This window comes from Lithobates pipiens, unplaced genomic scaffold, assembly GCF_037356315.1.
Source record: "Lithobates pipiens isolate NorthernLeopardFrog02 unplaced genomic scaffold, aLitPip1_a1.2 Scaffold_18, whole genome shotgun sequence".
NCBI lineage: Eukaryota > Metazoa > Chordata > Amphibia > Anura > Ranidae > Lithobates > Lithobates pipiens.
The window spans coordinates 595,222,735-595,241,839 of record NW_027507758.1 but is presented as its reverse complement, the minus strand read 5'-3'; the positions used below and the strand labels follow the sequence as shown (position 1 = coordinate 595,241,839).

At 45.2% G+C, this 19,105-nt stretch overlaps 1 long non-coding RNA gene across 1 annotated transcript in view; it reads left to right on the top strand.

The window, feature by feature from the left end:
* LOC143990333 (uncharacterized) overlaps nucleotides 1-19,105 on the top strand; it is a 147,195-nt gene that overhangs the window by 52,476 nt on the left and 75,614 nt on the right. The gene's annotated exons all lie outside the window — the stretch shown is intronic.

Here is a 19,105-nt window from a genome sequence, read left to right as displayed (position 1 = left end):
CGATGGGACTACGTTCAGGCTAGTAGCCAATAGCTTTGATGTAGGAATTTGATCTGAGCATGCGTGGCACTTGGTCCGATCAAAATTCTCTACACATGATCGGAGTATGTCCGATCGAACCAGTTGGACGGGAAATATTTCCAACATGTTGGAAAATTGGGTCCAACGGATATTCCGACGGAATCAGTCCAATGCATACCACACACAGTCGGATTATCTGACAACATGGTCCGATAGGACACATTCCGACGGATTCTCCGACCGTGTGTACAAGGGCTAAGACTGCACACAGGTGGACATCGTTTCACTAATTATGTGACTTCTGAAGGTAATTGGTTGTACCAGAGCTTTTTTATGGGCTTCATAGCAAAGGAGTCCTCTTCCTGTCAGAGAGGTCGTCCATGGAGTACAGCTGATGTTCTCAGGTGCACACCTGTATGCAAGCGCCAAAAAGGTATACACAGAACAGCCACAGGCGCATAAGTAAACACGCATGTGCGTGCACGCACCTGTCGTCATCAGAACTCGCGCCAGATGGCCTATTTAAACACAGACTCAGCTAGTTGCTGCTTGGTCTACAGTGTTACCTGACATCTTGTTACCTGTGTTGACTCTTGAATACTGTTCCAGCTTGCTCCCTGACTACTCTCTTGCCTGCTGTTGCACCTGATCTGCCTACCTGTTGCCAAACCTGCCTGTGACCTGGCTACTCTCCTGCCTGCTGTTGTACCTGATCTGCCTGTCTGTTGCCAAGACCTGCCTGTGAACCAGCTACGTTCCTGTCCGCTACCAGCCAAGTCCGGCTTCCCGCCTGTGTGTTCCTGGCCACTATCTACACAGACTTCAGGACTTATCCTAGGCACCCTTACTCCACCGTGCTCCAGCGCCAGCTGTCCCAATACCAGCGGCCCTTGAGCCGGAGTTATACGGGAGGTCTTTCTCTACAGGTCAGGCTCGCCACGAGGTACGTGACGCTTCCACTCCTCCATGATGACATCACAGAGCTGGTGGATGTTAGAGACCTTGCACTCCTCCACCTTCCATTTGAGGATGACCCACAGATGCTCAATAAAGTTTAGGTCTGGAGACATGCTTGGCCAGTCCATCACCTTTAACCTCAGCTTCTTTAGCAAGGCAGTGGTCATCTTATCATGTTGGAATACTGTCCTGCTGCCCAGTCTTCAAAGGGAGGGGATCATGCTCTGCTTCAGTATATCACAGTACATGTTGGCATTCATGGTTCCCTCAATGAACTGCTCCCCAGTGCCGGCAGCACTCATGCAGCCCCAGACCATAACACTCCCACCACCATGCTTGACTGTAGGCAAGACACACTTGTTTTTGTACTCCTCACTAGGGATGGGCTGTCTATTTGGGTTGAACATGAGCTAGACTCAAACATTGGCTGTTCGCCCGTTCGCTGAATAGCGAACAATTTGGGATGTTCGTGGCAAATTCAAAAGCCGCGGAACACCCTTTAAAAGTCTATGGGAGAAACCAAAGTGCTAATTTTAAAGGTTAATATGCAAGCAATTGTCATAAAAAGTGTTTGAGGATCTGGGTCCTACAACAGGGGACATGTATCAATGCAAAAAAAAGTTTTAAAAACGGCCGTGAGCAGTGATTTTAGTAATGCTTAAAGTGAAACAATAAAAGTGTAATATTCCTTTAAATTTTGTGCATGTCTATAGTATGCCTGTAAAGTGGTGCATGTTTCTCATGTTTACAACAGTCCGAGAGAAAAATTACATTTCTAAAGGAAAAAAAGTCATTTAAAAGTACTCGCGGCTATTAATGAATTGTTGGGTCTCTGCACCTTTACTTCTATAGCTCAGTGATGTGGACACATGTATTAAACCACCAGGGGGCCATCCATCCCTGCAGCAAATGTCACGGGTGTGTTGTGCCACAACCCCGCCCTCACCCATATGCTGTTGTCGGCTGGAGATGGTCAGGCCTGCAGAACCCGGAACCAGAGGTAGAGCGGACCACCTGTAAGCAGAGCCCGGGGCTTGTGTTGTGGCGGACATGGACTGCTGTGGTTGCTGCTTCCCAGGACAGTATGAAGCTCCGACCAGCTTCTGAGCGTTATTATGATGATGCTACAGTAAGGGATATGAGACACGGCAATCCCTGGGAGTGACCATCCGGAGCTGGATCCATCTGTTAACCCTTGAAGGGCAATGCTGTGTGACACCTGTCTGATTTTTTTCAGGGGTCCATTGCCTGAGGTGAGTGGCCAATTCTGTCGCTGGTGGAGGGTATCACTCAAGTCACCCCAATTTGATGCATAGATCACCTGATAGACGGGACTTCTTATATTGAGCTCATCATTACTCCTCATTCTTTATGTCTATTGGACTTTTTACATTGATAATTATTATTTGTTTGTATTAGGTTTTAATATCTGCGCTGTACTGCTTTTTATAACTACCAAATTTAACACACCTGCTCCTCATTCACACCTGAGACCTTGTAACACTAACGAGTCACATGACACGGGGATGGAAAATGGCTAATTGGGCCCAAGTGGGACATTTTCACTTAGGGGTGTACTTACTTTTGTTGCCAGCGGTTTAGACATTAATGGCTGTGTTATTTTGAGGGGACAGCAAATTCACACTGTTATACAAGCAGTACATTTACTACTTTACATTGTTGCAAAGTGTAATTTCTTCAGTGTTGTCACATGAAAAGATATAATAAAATATTTACAAAATGTGGTGGGTGTACTCACTTTTGTGAGATACTGTATACCTTATGACCACCCTCACATTCTCCCTACATTTATTGCTTAGCCATTACAATAAATGGATGGTGTTCCTCTGCCATGCATGGCTGTGTATATATGTGTACATATATATCTCTGAGATTGTGTATGTACTTCATGCAATATTTATCACTAACATCTGTACTTTGGAGATGTGTAGTTTTGAAACTTAGGCTGGGTACACATATATCCGGTTTCTCTGCATGCAATTCACATGACAGGAGAGTGTGCCCCAGCTTGCAAATGGTGCTGGTTTACACAACTCTGGGTCGGCCGCGATCCGCAGTGGAAAAGGGTCCTGTTTGGCTTTGGTTCCAATTCAAGAGCAAATTCAGACAAAAATGTGGACCTGATACACACCTGAATTGTTGAACAGGGACGCACCAGAACCCATGCTCTAGGTCGTGGCCATAGCATGTGTGAACCCAGCATTAATTCTGCACCTTGATGTGTTGTACTGTTTTAACTTTTATTGTATAACCAAACTAATAAAAAATTCCTGAAAATATTCTTAGGCATTTGCTTTTAAAAAAATTCTGAGTGTTTCTACTTGTCCTGGCACTCCACGGCTTTCAAACATGTGATAGGTAGTCAGGAAATTAGAAGCCTACTTTATGGCCCTTGTATGCCTGAAGGAGATCCTTGAATTTTGAGGTCCCATTATGCAGCCTAACCCAAAAAAACTTTCACACATGTAGTAACCACATACTTTGTAGGAATAGTACAATGTGTTTTGGGGTGTAAATCTAAGTATGACCATGTTGTGTGTTAGAAATATCTTAATAATATACAACCTTGTGTAAATAAATAAAATAAACACATTTTCATTTTCAGCATTTTTTTTCAAAAATGTGTGGCAAAAAAATTAAAGCTTTAAAAAACTCACCATTCTTCCAAAAAAATATCTTCAAAGCACGTGATAGGTAGTCAGGAATTAAGAAGCCTAATTTATTCCCCTTGAAAGACTGAAGACACTCCTTTGATTTTGGGCCCAGCTCTGTGGCTGGGCTGCAAAAAAGTTTCACATATATGGTATTTTTGAGTCCATGCTATGTGTGAGAAATATCCTAAATAATTGACAGCTATGTGCAAAAAAAACTTTATTATCCAATAACTTGTGACAAAAATGAATTCTTCAAAAGACTCACCATACATCTACCTAAATACTTTAGAGGAGGGGTGTCAAACTCAATTTGCATCAGCATTATGGTTGCCCTCAAAAGACCAGTTGTATCTGTAAGACAATATAAATGTATCTACTTTTTACCATTAAAATGATTGCCTCTGAATTTGAATATTATTGGTTTTAGTAATAACTTAAGAATTAAGCTGTGAAGGGTAGGTGCAGACCAGCACAGAGCCCACTCGCACTCCTGTAGCAGATAATGAAAATCTGAAAAGGAGGGTCACACACCACTGATATCATCCACATGAAATTTATTGGAGACTGTACAGGCAGAACATGGTTCTGCCATGGTGTTCTGTCTGAGCAGTCTCCAAAAAAGTTTCTATCTCTAGAAACCTCTTTATCCACTTAAGGACCAGGCCCCTTTTTCAGACTCGGTGTTTACAAGTTAAAAACACGTTTTTTTGCTAGAAAATTACTTAGAACCCCCAAACAGTATACATTTTTTTTTTTCTAACCCTAGAGAACAAAATGGAGGCCATTGCAATTCTTTTTGTCACACCGTATTTGCGCAGCAGTCTTACAAGCGCACTTTTTTTGGTAAAAATTAACTTTTTTTAATAGGAAAATAAGAAAAAAGTAAAGTTAGCCCAATTTTTTTTATATTGTGAAAAATAATGTTACGGCGAGTAAATTGATACCCAACATGTAATGCTTCAAAATTGCGGCGGGAGGCACAGGAGAGTGGCATCTCTCCTGGCACCGATAACGGTGATCTCGCGGCAAATCCGCCTTAGAGACCACCATTATCATTTACCGAACCGCCGCCTGAAGAGATGGATACCTTGGTTGTGGAATAATCTGCTGCCGTTACCGAGATATCCCTCTTCAAAAAGGGGACGTGCATCGTTGTGCGGCGGACGGTAAGTGGTTACCAGAAAAGATTTTTTAATAGTTGCTAAATTACTGATAACCAAAATTGGAAAATAGGACAAACTACCCACACTCCAAAAAATGGAAAGAATGCACAGTATGTCTTAATACATACAACTGAAAAAAAATTATCTATATCTAAAAGAATGATACTGGTCTATTTGATAAAATAAGGAATTTTTGGCTTGAATGTGTTAATCACTTTTAATGATTCCTTCCTTAAAATATGCAATTTTACTGTCTCATTTTTGGTGTAATATATGTATTTATATAACAAAACAATTTTTTAAATTGTATGTTTTAATTATATTAATTAGACATGTACGCCGTCAATAAATTTGTTTCGCTCTGTATTAGCCGTTATTTCGCTAGGTTCGTTAACTTTTCTTAACAATTACGAATGTTCTTTATGATGAATTTAAAAATCAAAAAATACCTTTCTCAATATGGCAGTCATCACTCACTATGCTCATTATGAGGGGTTCCCACCATCCCTGTGCTGTTCTGACTTTCTCATGGGGCTGTACCCCTGCTGTGCTCATTATGAGGGGCTCCCACCATTCCTGTGCTGTGCTGACTTCCTGGGTTTTTAACTTCATCATAACAAATAATCGCAATTATGATGACTATAATAAAACAATATTAACGAACATTCTTAATTTGTCCGATTCTGAATCTCCCATCGACTACCAGTACCAGTCTCCCACTACCATATTAAAAAAAGGCAATTTTCCCAACCCTCACTCAGCAGAAGAAAACCTTTGATTTGTCAACAAAACACCATTCACGTTTCTGTTGTAACAGAATTTGGACCTGAAATTCGTCAATGAAATTTTGTATTTCGTATACAATTCAGAATCATAGAAATTTGTATTTCGGATGCTTCCGAATGTATGCATTTTTGGAAATTTGTACGAAACGAACCCCACGTCCATTATTAATTTGCATTGCAACACCACCCTGTTACCCTCTTTCATTCCCTATTCATTTAAGGCAGTATTTCTTTGAAGGCTTATAACTTTAAATATATAACAAAGTATAATTAAATATATATATATATGTTTGTGTGATTTGTAGAGAGTGGAGAGGGACTAGAATCCCCATCGGTTTTTATTGCTGTCTGCGCCCTTCTCCTTCTATATTTGTCCTGTTTACCATTAGCATTGAAAGTTAAAGTAATAGAAAATCATAAATTTTGGGTTGTCCCCAGAAAAGTAACAGAAGGGAAATCTTCCAATGGGGACACTAGTTCTGGTGACCAGGGAAATCCCTTTAATTTGCAGGGATTACCTCTCACTTCCTGTTTGGCTATGGGACAGGAAGTGAAGGAAAATCTCACCAATGGGACACAAACGGCAGAAAAAAAATCTGACAGGGGTTATAACCCTCCATTGCACAAAAGGAAAAAAATAAATTGCCTATGGTTCTACTTTAAACAAATGTTAATGCTTTATTATTCATCATACTTTAGCATATATTGCATATGATGCCCTACATGACAGTGTCCCAGCACCTGATGTGCCTACATCTAGTATTAATGGGTCCATCATTTCCAGAGTGCCTTTATGCAGCTGCACAGTCTGTAAAAATGGCTAGTCAGCCCCTAACTTTTCGTCACGCTACAATAGGGACCCCCCCCCCCCCCCGGTCCAGTTCACACCAGAACCTGCGAACAGACCGAAAGTTTGCACGAACATTAGAACCCCGTTAAAGGCTATGGGACTTTAACGTTCGGAATAATAAGTGCTAATTTTAAAGGCTAATATGCAAGTTATTTTCCTAAAAAGGGTTTGGGGACCCGGGTCCTGCCCCATGAGACATGTATCACTGCAAAAAACTGTAATTTTTTTCAGGAGCAGTGATTTTAAACTGCTTCCCGACCGGCACGAGGATGTACGGTGGCAGAATGGCACGGACAGTCAAATGGGCATACAGGTACGTCCCTTTGACTATGCCGCCATGCCATCGCGAGCGCAAGCTGGTCAGGACATCCATGAGTCCAATCTCGGGTACCGCGGACTCGATCGCCACAGGGATACCCACGATCGTCTCACATGGAGGAAGAACGAGGAGATGCCGATGTAAACAGCATTTCCCCGTTCTTCCTAGCAACAAGTGACCCTCTGATTGGAGCAGAGATCAGTAATCTGTAAAACACAGCCACGCCCCCCAAAGTTATAAACACGCCCCTAGAACACACTTAACCCCTACACTGCCACCTCCTCGTTAACCCCTCCACTGCCAGTGTCATTTACACAGGAATTAGTGCATTTGTATAGCACTGATTGCTGTATAAATGACAATGGTCCCAAAAATGTGTCTAAAATGTCAGATGTGTCCGCCATAATATCTCAGTCACAATAAAAATCACTGATCGCTGCCATTACTAGTAAAAAAATATATATATTAATAAAAATGCCATAAAACTATCCCCTATTTTGTAAACGCTATAACTTTTGCGCAAAGCAATCAATAATCACTTATTGTGATTTATTTTAACAAAAATATGTAGAAGAATACGTATCGGCCTAAAATGAGGAAAAAAAATGTTTTTTTTATATATTTTTGGGGGATATTTATTATAACAAAAAGTAAAAAATAATGTGTTTTTTCCAAAATTGTCACTCTTTTTTTGAAAAAAATAAAAACCGCAGAGGTGATCAAATACCACCAAAAGAAAATTCTATTTGTGAGGAAAAAAGGACATGAATTTTGTTTGGGAGCCACATCGCACGACCACGCAATTGTCAGTTAAAGCGACACAGTGACAAATCGCAAAAAGTGCTCTGGTCTTAAGCCAGCAAAATGGTCCAGTCTGAAAGCGGTTAATGATGCATAAGGTGGAAAAAAAGTGAAATATTCCTTTAAATATCATAGCTGGGGGGTGTCTATAGTATGCCTGTGAAGTGACACGTGTTTCCCGTGTTTAGAACTGTCCCTGCACAAAATGAAATTTCTAAAGGAAAAAAAAAAGTCATTTAAAACTGCTTACAGCTTTAATATAATGTCTGGTCCCGGCAATATGGATGAAAATCAGTGAGACAAAATGGCATGGGTAGCCCCCCCAGCCCATTACCAGCTCCTTTGGGTCTTGCATAGATATTAAAGGGGAACCCCGCACCCAAATTTAAAAAAAGAAAAGGCGTGGGGCCCCCAGACCCTATATACTCTGAACAGAAGTATACAGGTGGAGCAAACAAGACAGGGACTGTAGGTTTGTTGTTAAGTAGAATCGGTTTGTAATTTTGAACTGGCACATTTTTAACCACTTCAATACCAGGCACTTAAACACCTTCCTGCCCAGACCAATTTTGAGCTTTCAGTGCTGTCGCACTTTGAATGACAATAGCGCGGTCATGCTACACTGTACCCAAATGAAATTTTTATCATTTTTTTCCCACAAATAGAGCTTTCTTTTGGTGGTATTTGATCACCTCTACGGTTTTTATTTTTTGCGCTACAAATAAAAAAAAACCAAAAATGTAAAAAAAAAATATGTTTTATTTTGTTTCAGTTTCAGAACTTTGTAAATAAGTACGTTTTCTCCTTCACTGATGGGGCGGCACTGATGGGGCTACACTGATGGACACTGATAAGGCGGCACTGATGGGCACCAATGAGGTGGCATTGATGGACACTGATATGTGGCACTGATAGGCACTGATAGGCGGCACTGATGGGCGACACAGATGGGCACTGTCAGGTGGCACACATTGGCACTGATAGCTGGCACGGATTGGCATGGATGGGCGGCACAGATGGGCATGGATAGGCGGCACAGATGGGCATGGATAGGCGGCACAGATGGGCATGGATGGGCACTGATAGGTGGCACAGGTGGGCACTGATAGGCGGCACAGGTGGGCACTCATAGGCGGCATTGTATTATGTTATACTGTACTAATGGATGCCAGTGGCAAACAATGCATGCCAATCAGTGATGCCCATTGTGGGCACTGATTGGCATCCATTATGGGCACTGATTGGCATCCATTGTGGCACTGACTGGCATCCCTGGTGGTCTAGGGAGGATTACCTTTTGCTGGGCATCCCTGGTGGTCTGGTGGCATCCCTGGCGGTCCAGTGTGGGCATCCTTGGGGAGGCTGTGCTGATAATCGATCAGCACAGACCCCCCCTGTCAGAGGAGCAGCCGATCGGCTCTCCTCTACTCGCGTCTAACAGACGTGAGTGAGGAAAAGCCGATCACCGGCTCTTCCTATTTACACTGTGATCAGCCGTCGGAGACTCTTTACCGAGATCATAGTTGCAGGGTGTCAGACTGACACCCCGCAACAACGATCGCCGCGATGCGCACCCCTGGGGGCGCGCAGTGGCTCGAAATCCTGATCACGTTATATGACGTCCGATCAGGATTATGCAACCACTTTGCCACCGTCAATTGCCTATAGGGCGGGCGGCAAGTGGTTAAAGTGAAGCTCCAGCCAAAAAAATCGATTTTTAAAATTTTTGGAAAACATAGGGAAGGGTCATCACCCCTGTAACATTTGTTTTGCCATCTGTGCGCCTCTTCCGAAGATTTCACCTCACTTTCTGTCCCAATGACAAATGTTTTTTGAAAATTTGGGGTTTTTAGTGAAACAAGGATTGGTGATCCTAGGAGTAGATTTCATCTCACTTCCTGTTGCCTCCTTCCGTTTGCAAGTAACAGTCGTTTGTAAGTTGCATGTTTGAAAGTAGGGGCCTGCCCTATATACTCCGCAGAAATTTGGGCCTTAGTTGTTGGTGTTGCCATAACACTGTAAGCCCTCACAGCTACTCTTGGTGGGCGCTGGAACGCCCTGCTGTGAACTATTATATCAAGAACTGTAATTGTAGGCCCTTGTTAAACAGTGGTAGAACAATTGGACCTTTGGTGGTGGTGGTCCCACAACACTGCAACCCCTCACAGATAATCTAGTTGGAGCGCAGGAATTATTGCATCAAAACTGTAATTACTCGTCCCTGTTAAACAGAGGCTGAAAAATTGGGCCTTAGCCACTGGTGGCAGCTCCCAGAACCAAAAATGTTCTTACAAGCTATCAGCACGCTCATTGAGGAGGAAGAGGATAGTCACTCGGCATAACAGGATATTCACTTAGCATCAGCATAGGCAGTCTTGAAGGGATCTGACATTTCAAAAAAAATTATTCGGTTTCATCAGCATCAGTTGCTTGATAGCTGGTGGTGATCCCAGACTGATTCATTTTTATGCAGGTCAGTCGATCAACCAAGTAGGTGGACAGGCGCACCCTGTGATTGGTTGCAAATCCTCCAGCAGCACTGAATGTGCGTTCCGAAAGAACGCTGGATGCAGGACAGGCCAGTAGCTCAATTGCATACTGTGCATGTTCTGGCCAGTGATCCATCCTCAAGACCCAGTAACCCAGAGGATTTTCAGTGGCAAAGGTGTCCAAGTCTGATCTTGCTCCTAGGTATTCCTGCACCATGTAAATCAGATGCTGGTGATGGTTGCTGGAACCGATCATACCTTGGGGCTGCTGACTAAAAAAATTGTCTGAATGCATCGGTCAAACGACCACCTTCTCCACCACTCCTTCTGTGACTAACCGAAGTCTCAGCAACACGTTGTCCAGGACCAGGAATTTGTAACCTCCCAGGCTCTGGAAAGGCGTTGCACAAATCTTTCTGCAAAGCCTCCCAAAGACGTTTCATCCTCTGCTCCCTCTGTGATGGCAAGATAAGGTCCGCAACCTTACCCTTGTAATGTCTATCAAGGAGGGTTGCCAGCCAGTAATGATCCCTCTTCTTGATACCACGAATACGAGGATCCTTCCACAGGCTTTGCAGGATCAGGGAGGCCATGCAGCGTAGGTTTGCTGAGGCATTTGGTCCGCAGTCCTCTGGGTCACTAAGGACGATACAAAATTTGCAGCCACCTCCTCCCAGCCACGTACAAGTCCATGGGTTTCTTGGGACTGTAAATGATCCCTTGAAGACTGCTGCTGATGCTGAATGCTAGGATCCACCTCCATGCTGACACGATCCTCTTCCTGTGTGATTGGTGGTCCAGCAGGAACACTGTCTGGATAAAGGGGGCCTTAAGAGGTAAGGAAGTCCTCCTCTTCCTCCCTCTGTTCTGCCTCAAGTTCCCTGTCCATTATTCCAAGCAGCTTGTGCTAAAACAGGTGGACAAGAGGGACAGTGTCACTGATGCATGCACTGTCACTGCTCACAATCCTTGTGGCCTCCTCAAATGGTGACAGGACAGTGCATGCATCCCTGATCATAGCCCACTGGCGTGGGGAAAAAAACAAGCTCCCCTAACCCTGTCCTGGTGTCATAGTTGCACAGGTACTCATTGATGGCCCTCTGCTGCATGTGCATCTGCTGCAGAATGGCCAATGTTGAGTGCCACCTGGTGGGCATGTCACAGATTAGAGGGAGATTTCTGCAGCATATTTGAGCTATACTGGCTGAAGAACCATCAGCAATCACATCTCTGCATTGTTTTGGTTGTCGGTGTCCCAGCAGCAATGTAATGGTCAGCAGATGAAACCGCACTGCAAAGTGGGGTCCTTAGACATCAAACACAACTAGGGAGATTACTAAATGGTTGAAATTTGACCCCTGTGTGGAGACGGACCTTTTCTAAAGGGTTTGGGGATGCAGTTTCAGATATCACATCCTATGTTGTCAGCTGACACTTCCAAGCTCTATTGACTCACATAACGTAGGTTCTTTTGGGTCTGAGCTATTCGGTAAACTCACATCTTTATAGGTGGTGGTACTGTAACACTAGTGATTGCGTGTCAACATACATATTCTTGGGGTCCTGAGGAACGCCCAAATCAAACCACGTGGGATTTTTTGCATGTTGAACTTTTTCACATAAAGACTTTTCTGCGCGTTTTATATTAATTTATCTTGTAACAATTTGGTTTTCTGTGCAAGTTCACTACTAGCCTATTTCAGGTTTATACATGTGAGATGCTAATGCCTGCACTGGTTACATTTTTGTATCTTTCAAATTTGATACCAATTTTTTATTTTTGCATTGATCATATCTTTTGTGTCTTTAATTTGATATTATAATATTTTAGTATTTTTAGTCGACACTACTCTAGTACAGGTCACTAGTTTATTACATCAATATATTTTTTGTATTTTTGCAAGTTAGGTGGTCCTGGCACATTATAGCCAGACCATCATATTTAGCGCTACACTTTATATATCAATTTAACATGTCACAGATTAGGCGGTTCATGGGCAGGTTAAATTCCTTTTGGAGGTCTTCGAGCCGAGCACTGGCATTATATGACCGGTGGAAATGCACACAGACTTTCCGAGCCTGCCTCAGGACATCCTGTAAGCCAAGGTACCTGCCCAAGAACCGCTGTACCACCAAGTTAAGGATGTGAGCCAAACAGGGAACAGGGATGAAGTGTCTCTGTCGGAGAGAAAGTTGGTGCCATTGTTGCAAACCACCATTCCTGGCTTGGCGTCAACCACCTCTCGGCCTGCCCCTGCAGAGCTGACAAAATATCTGCCCCAGTGTGGCTCCTGTCCCCCAAACAAACTAGCGCAAGCACGGCATGGCACCTTTTTGTCTGCGTACTTGTGTAGCCCCTTGAACGCCTATGGAGCACCGCTGGTTCTGAGGACAGAGCACTGGAAGAGGGCATGGAGGAAGAAGAAGAGGAGGGGGTGGAGGAGAGAGGTGTGTCACAACCAGTAGTAGCATTTTGGAGGCATGGTGGCGGAACAACCTCCAACACTACTGCACCTTGTCCTGCATCCTTCCCAGCTGCCAGAAGAGTGACCCAATGGGTCATGAAAGACAGGTAACGTCCCTGTCCATGCCTGCTGGACCATGAGTCAGCGGTAATATGCATCTTACCACTGACTGCCCTGTCCAACGAGGCAAGGACATTGCCTTCCACATGCCGGTAGAGAGCCAGAATTGCCTTCCATGTGAAAAAGTGGCGTTTGGGAACCTGCCACTGAGGAACTGCACATTCCACAAACTCATGGAAGGAGGCAGAGTCTACCAGCTGAAAAGGCAGCAGATGAAGTGCTAGCAATTTAGCCAAGCTAGCATTCAACCGCTGGGCATGTGGGTGGCTGGGAGAGAACTTCTTTTGGCAGTGTAGCAGCTGGGGCAGGGAAATTTGCTTGCTACAATCTGACGTCAGAGTACCGAAAGCAGTTTACCCGGAATTACTTTGCTGTGACACATCTAATTCTACACCTTCATTCCCTTCAGTGCAGGTTTCAGAGAGGACTGAAGGTACAGTGGGGTTGGAGATCCCAGCCGATGAGAAGCTAGGAGAGGTCTGCTTTGTTCTTTGGTGTGGGTCTTTTAGGTAAGCTTGCCAATGAACTGCATGGCAGGTCAACATATGTCTGGTCAAGCATGTGGTGCCCAAGCGGCTGATGTTTTGGCCACGCGAGATTCGCTTGAGACATATGTTGCAAATAGCAGCGGTGCGATCTGATGCACTCGCCTCAAAAAAGGCCCACGCCAAAGAACTTTTGGAATAATGTGCAGAGACAGCAGCGCCCTACACATGCGGAGATCTGCGGTGTGATGCAATCGTTTTGCTGCCCTTAAGCTGGCCTCTGTAGGGCATCCTGCCTCGTTGGAGATGTGCCTCCTCCTCCTCTCTCCTATCAGGCACCCATGTGGTGTCAGTGACCTCATCATCCCCGACCTCATCACTGGAGAAAACCTGGCAGTATGCTGCAGCTGGGGGAACATGACTGCCAGATTGCTGTCATTCTTAGGCACCCCTCTATCTGGGCTCATGCTACTGCCTTCCAGTAGCTGGGTACCATTATCTGAGCCTTCAAAATGCTGGGCATCTTCCTGGAGCATGTACCCAACACTGTGGTCAAACAGTTCGGGGGACTCCTCAGGAGGAAATGGTGGGGCTAGCGAAGGAGTGACTGATGCCATTGAGCTGAGGGAAGAAGCTGCGTTGGCAGCTGCTTTGCCAGACAAAGTACCCTGAGCCTGGGTTAGAGGATGAGGAGGATGAAGACAGCTTGTTCATCCACTCTGCCAAGTCTTTGCATGTTGCGGCTCAACACGGCCAGCTGTTGAAAAAAAGGACAAGTGTGTCCCACATTCTCGTGCTGATGAGGATGCACCATGTCCACAACCAGCACTGTTGCCTCTAGACACAGAGCCTGCTTGCCCCTGCCTGCCTCTCCTTGTTGGCCTTCCAGACATACTAATGACCTGCAGGGAGATGTAGCTGCACAATAGATATGGCCTTGCGGTTCGCCCGACGGTCAGCTCGCGGTGAACTTTGCTCGTTTGCGATTCGCCAAACTGGCGGGCTTCTGGCGCTGTTCGCGGCAGCCATATTTGTTTACATTGTGAAGAATTTTGACCCATGGCACATCCATCATGGGGTACAGGACAGCCAATTGAGACATTTCAGCACATGGACATGCCCCCTACCTTATAAATAGACCTGATCTGGCGGCCATTTTACATTCTGTCTTTTGTCAGTGTAGGGAAAGGACGCTGTGTGGAGCAGGGACAGTCAGTCTAATCACCCAGCTAGCTAATTAGCTATTATTATTAGGTCCACAAAAATCCTTTTAAGGAGTGGTATAGGTGTACAGTATATAGGGTTGTAATACACTTATAATATACTTTCTTTCAAATATAGAATGTATATTATGGTGCAATGCTGTGCTGCTGAGTGCTGACCGATTCTGCAGCTGAATATTATCAGTGTAGGGAGGGACAGTTTGGTGTTTGGAGCAGGGATTTGCAAATCACTAGCTACTAGGTCCACAAAGGTCCTTTTAAGGACTGGTATAGGTGTACAGTATATAGGGTTGTACATTTATAATATACTTTCTTTCAAATATAGAAAGCATATTATACTTCACTGCTGTGCTGCAGAGCTGAGTGCTGACCGATTCTGCAGCTGTTGTTTCTCAGTGTAGGGAGGGACGGTTTGGTTTTTGGAGCAGGGACAGTCTGCAATTCACTAGCTACTAGCTAGCTACTACTAGGTCCAGAAAGGTCCTTTTAAGGACTGGTATAGGTGTACAGTATATAGGGTTGTAATACACGTATAATATACTTTCTTTCAAATATAGAAAGCATATTATAGTGCACTGCATGCAGTGCTGCTGACTGATTCTGCAGCTGTCGTTTCTCAGTGTAGGGAGGGACAGTTTGGTTTTTGGAGCAGGGACAGTCTGCAATTCACAAGCTACTAGCTAGCTACTATTAGGTCCACAAAGGTCCTTTTAAGGACAGGTATAGGTGTACTATTTGGTGTGCAGTATATAGGGGTGTAATACACGTATAAAATACTTGCAAATATAGAAAGCATAGTATAGTGCATTTCCCCTGTGCAGCATTGTGACCGCTGAGCGGTTCTGCAGCGATACTACAAAGAGTGACAAGCGCAATTAGAAAAAAGTATTATAACTGGTGTGATAGACCAGTGGCCCCCCAAAATGACAGATTGAAGTGGGGTGTTATATACCTTCTTCCACATATACTGCACTTCTCTAGAGACTTTTGTCAAAGGGTCATTTAAAAAATGACAGGCAGAGGAAGAGACAGGCCCTTCCGCAGGGATGGTAGGGGTAGGGCAGGAGCAACAGGCTTGAGCCAAAGTGGCAAATTGCAGAAGGTGCGTTCGATTACGTCAAAGGACGCACCAGACTTAGTTGAGTGGCTCACTCAGACTTACTCTTCTGCACCCTCCTCATCCTCTCTATCTGCACCCTCTTCTTCACTCTCTGCTGTGTGCACCCCCAAAGACACTACCACCAGCATAACCACCACCAGCATATACCCTCCACTTGAGTCACAGGAATTATTTTCCGATCCATCACAAGACATTGCCGATGTGCAACCACTCTTGGCATTGGATCAGGAAGAGGAGGTAGCAACAACCACCACTCAGCAGTCTGAAGGAAGTATTTCTCACAGAAGGGCAACCCAAAGCTATATAGGCAAGTTCAAGTGAATGTATCTCTGGCATAGTGTCGGTGCCAAGATACATCTGACCACATACACGTGGTCTAGCAAACACGTGCAGGGAAGGTATATAAATTTTGCTGCCCACTGGGGGAACCTTCTGCCGGCCGTCAAGCATGTAACCCATGGCACCCGTGTAGATTTGGTTTTACCGCCATGGATTGCATGCAGGCCCGCTTCTTCTCCTCCTCCTACTCCATCCTCCCTCTCCTCCTCGGCTGACTCCTCCTTTTCCATTGCTAGCGTCTCTTCTGCTGCGCCGCCCAAGATCCCCAGAACCTATTCGACATGCCAGGTGAGACGCTGCCATACTGTGCTGCATCTGTTGTGCCTGTAAGCCAAGAGCCACACTGGCCCTGCACTCCTTTCAGCTTTGCGTTCGCAGGCAGACCAGTGGCTAACACCGTTTAATTTGACAGTTGGTAATGTGGTGTGTGACAATGGTGCCAATCTGCTTAGCGCATTGAAACAGGGAAAAATTACACACGTGCCATGGATGGCACACGTCTTAAACTTGGTCGTGCAGCGATTCATTGTCAAATACCCTGGGGTCCAGGACATCTTGCGGCAGGCAAGGAAAATCTCGGCCCATTTCAGAAGATCTTACACGGCCATGGCTCGCCTTGCTGACATTCAGTGGCGACACAATCTGCCGGTCAAACGCCTTATTTGCGATTTCCCGCCGCGATGGAACTCAACCTTCTATATGCTTTATAGGCTGCTCCAGCAGAAACGTGCAGTTAATGACTACCTGTACGAAATCTGTGGCAGAACAGGTTCTGGGGAGCTTGTTTTTTTTTCACCGTGCCAGTGGCTGCTCATGCGCGATGCATGCAGACTTTTGTGGCCATTTGATGAGACCACCAAACTGGTCAGTCGCAGCCATGGTACCATCAGTGACATTGTACCTTATGCCTTCTTTATGGAGTGTGCATTGCATCGTGTCATTGATCAAGCCATGGAGGAGCAGGAAGATGAGGAAGTTGCAATGCTGGATGAGTTCCCAGGGGGGGCTACTCTATCTGAGACAAGTAAACAACAGGAGTCTGAAGAGGAGTCAGAGGAGGATGGTGCTCTCTCTCTCTCTCTATCTCGGTGCTGGTGTGGTGTCAGTGCTCTCTATCACGGTGCTGGTGTCAGTGCTCTCTATCACGGTGCTGGTGACAATGCTCAGTCTCTATCGCGGTGCTGGTTTCAGACAGTGAGGGAGATAGCAGTGGAGAAGCCAATCAGCAGGCAGTGCCAGCACCATGGCTGAGGATCAGCACTGGACTGGCACCTCCGGACCACCGCAGTGGAGCCCTGTATAGGTGGGGGTAAAGGCCAGGCAGAGGGAGGGGCTCAAGCACAGGTTGGCGTTGACTGCACTGCCCTGATTGTGGCACTAATCATCTCCTGCACCCCCTGACCTTGCCTGACCTTGCCTCTCCTCCATGGCCTTCATGCGCTCCTGAATTGTCAAATGCTTGTCGTTGTCGATCCCAGATTCACTTAATACTTTTGTTATGTCAGTGTCCATGCTGTGGGACTATGTGTGCACAGCTAGTAAGTATTTTGTGGCTGAAAATATGACCTGGAGGTTTTTTAAGTTTCGCCTGCCATTAAAGTCAATGGGGTCCGCCGCAAACCGCTTTGGTCACGTTCGTGTAACATCACGTTGGAAGTTCGTCCATCACTACTGCACAAAGCTGGGATGTAAACGTAGATATATATATAAAAATACACATACACACACACACACACACACTGATTATACTGTAGCTAGCAGAATCAACTACCTTTAGTATTATTAGTATGAGAACACCAGCAATTGTCTTCAGGTAGCTTTAGGGGCACAGTACACTAACTGTAAATACTACAATCACCTGCCTGCCTGTCAGTATATTATAACAGGAATAAAATAACAGGAATAGGTCTAGCTAAACTGAATACAGTGTATGTATGTATGTATACACACACACAAACACAACACATAGGATGCATATATATCCTCCATACACTGTAACCGCAGCTGACTCACTTGCCTACTCTATCTAACTTAAATAAAATGACACCGTCTCTCTCTGCCACCACACACTACAGAAGCCCGCCATGCAGGTGTCCTTATATAGTGTGGGGCGTGTACTAAACCCCCTGAGCCATAATTGGCCAAAGCCACCCTGGCTTTGGCCAATTACAGCTCTCTGTACAGTCAGTGCTGTGATTGGCCAAGCATGCGGGTCATAATACATGCTTGGCCAATCATCAGCCAGCAATGCACTGTGATGCCGCAGTGAATTATGAGCCGTGATGCGCCACTCGAATTTGGCATGAACGGCCCATAACATTCGCAATTCGACAAACACCCGAACAGGCGATGTTCGAGTCGAACATGGGTTTGACTCGAACTCAAAGCTCATCCCTACTCTCCAAGAATCTTTTGTTGCTTTCTGGGTCTCTGCTGAGAAAAAATATTCACCAATTAACACTCCAGTAGGGATGAGCCCGGTGTTCGAATCGAACCCATGTTCGAATCGAACATTGGCCGTTCGTCGAAGACAGAACTTTGTGGGCCGTTCGCATCAAATTCGTGTGATACGAACGGCCCACAATGCACTGCGCTAGGCGCAGTGCATTGCTGGCTGCTGATTGGCCAAGCATGTACTGTGACCCCACATGCTTGGCCAATCACAGTGACGGCAGCGAGGAGAGCCATATTTGGCCACAGGTTGGATGCCTGTGGCCAATTATAGCTCAGGCGGCCTTGTGTAGTGTGTTGCGGCGTTCATAGAGAGAAGGATAGGCAGGGACAGTGTCAGCTTGCTTTACTTCTTTAGATAGCACTGTTACAGTGAGTGTAGTGTTCAGGGAGAGAGCAGGATAGGCAGGGACAGTGTCAGCTTTGCTTTGCTTCCTAACCTAGCGCTGTTACAGTGGGTGTATTGTGCCTCCTGCACAGCATACACCTGAATCTACCCCCCCCCCCCCATTGCTGGTGTTGTGTAGTCGATTTGTGCAACACAGGCATCTGCCTAATATTCAGTCAGTGTAGTGTGCCTCCTGCACAGCATACACCTGAATCTACCCCCTCGTTGCTGGTTTTGTGTAGTTCATTTGTGCAACACAGGCATCTGCCTAACATTAACATAACATATTTTGGGTGCGGGGTTCCCCTTAATATCCATACAAGACTAAAAGGGGCTGGTAATGGGCTGGGGTAGGGGGGTGATGGGGTAGCCATGCCATTTTTCTCAAAGATTTTCCTTCATATTGCCAGGACAAGACATTGCTTAATAATTACTTAATGCTTTAATAGTCGCA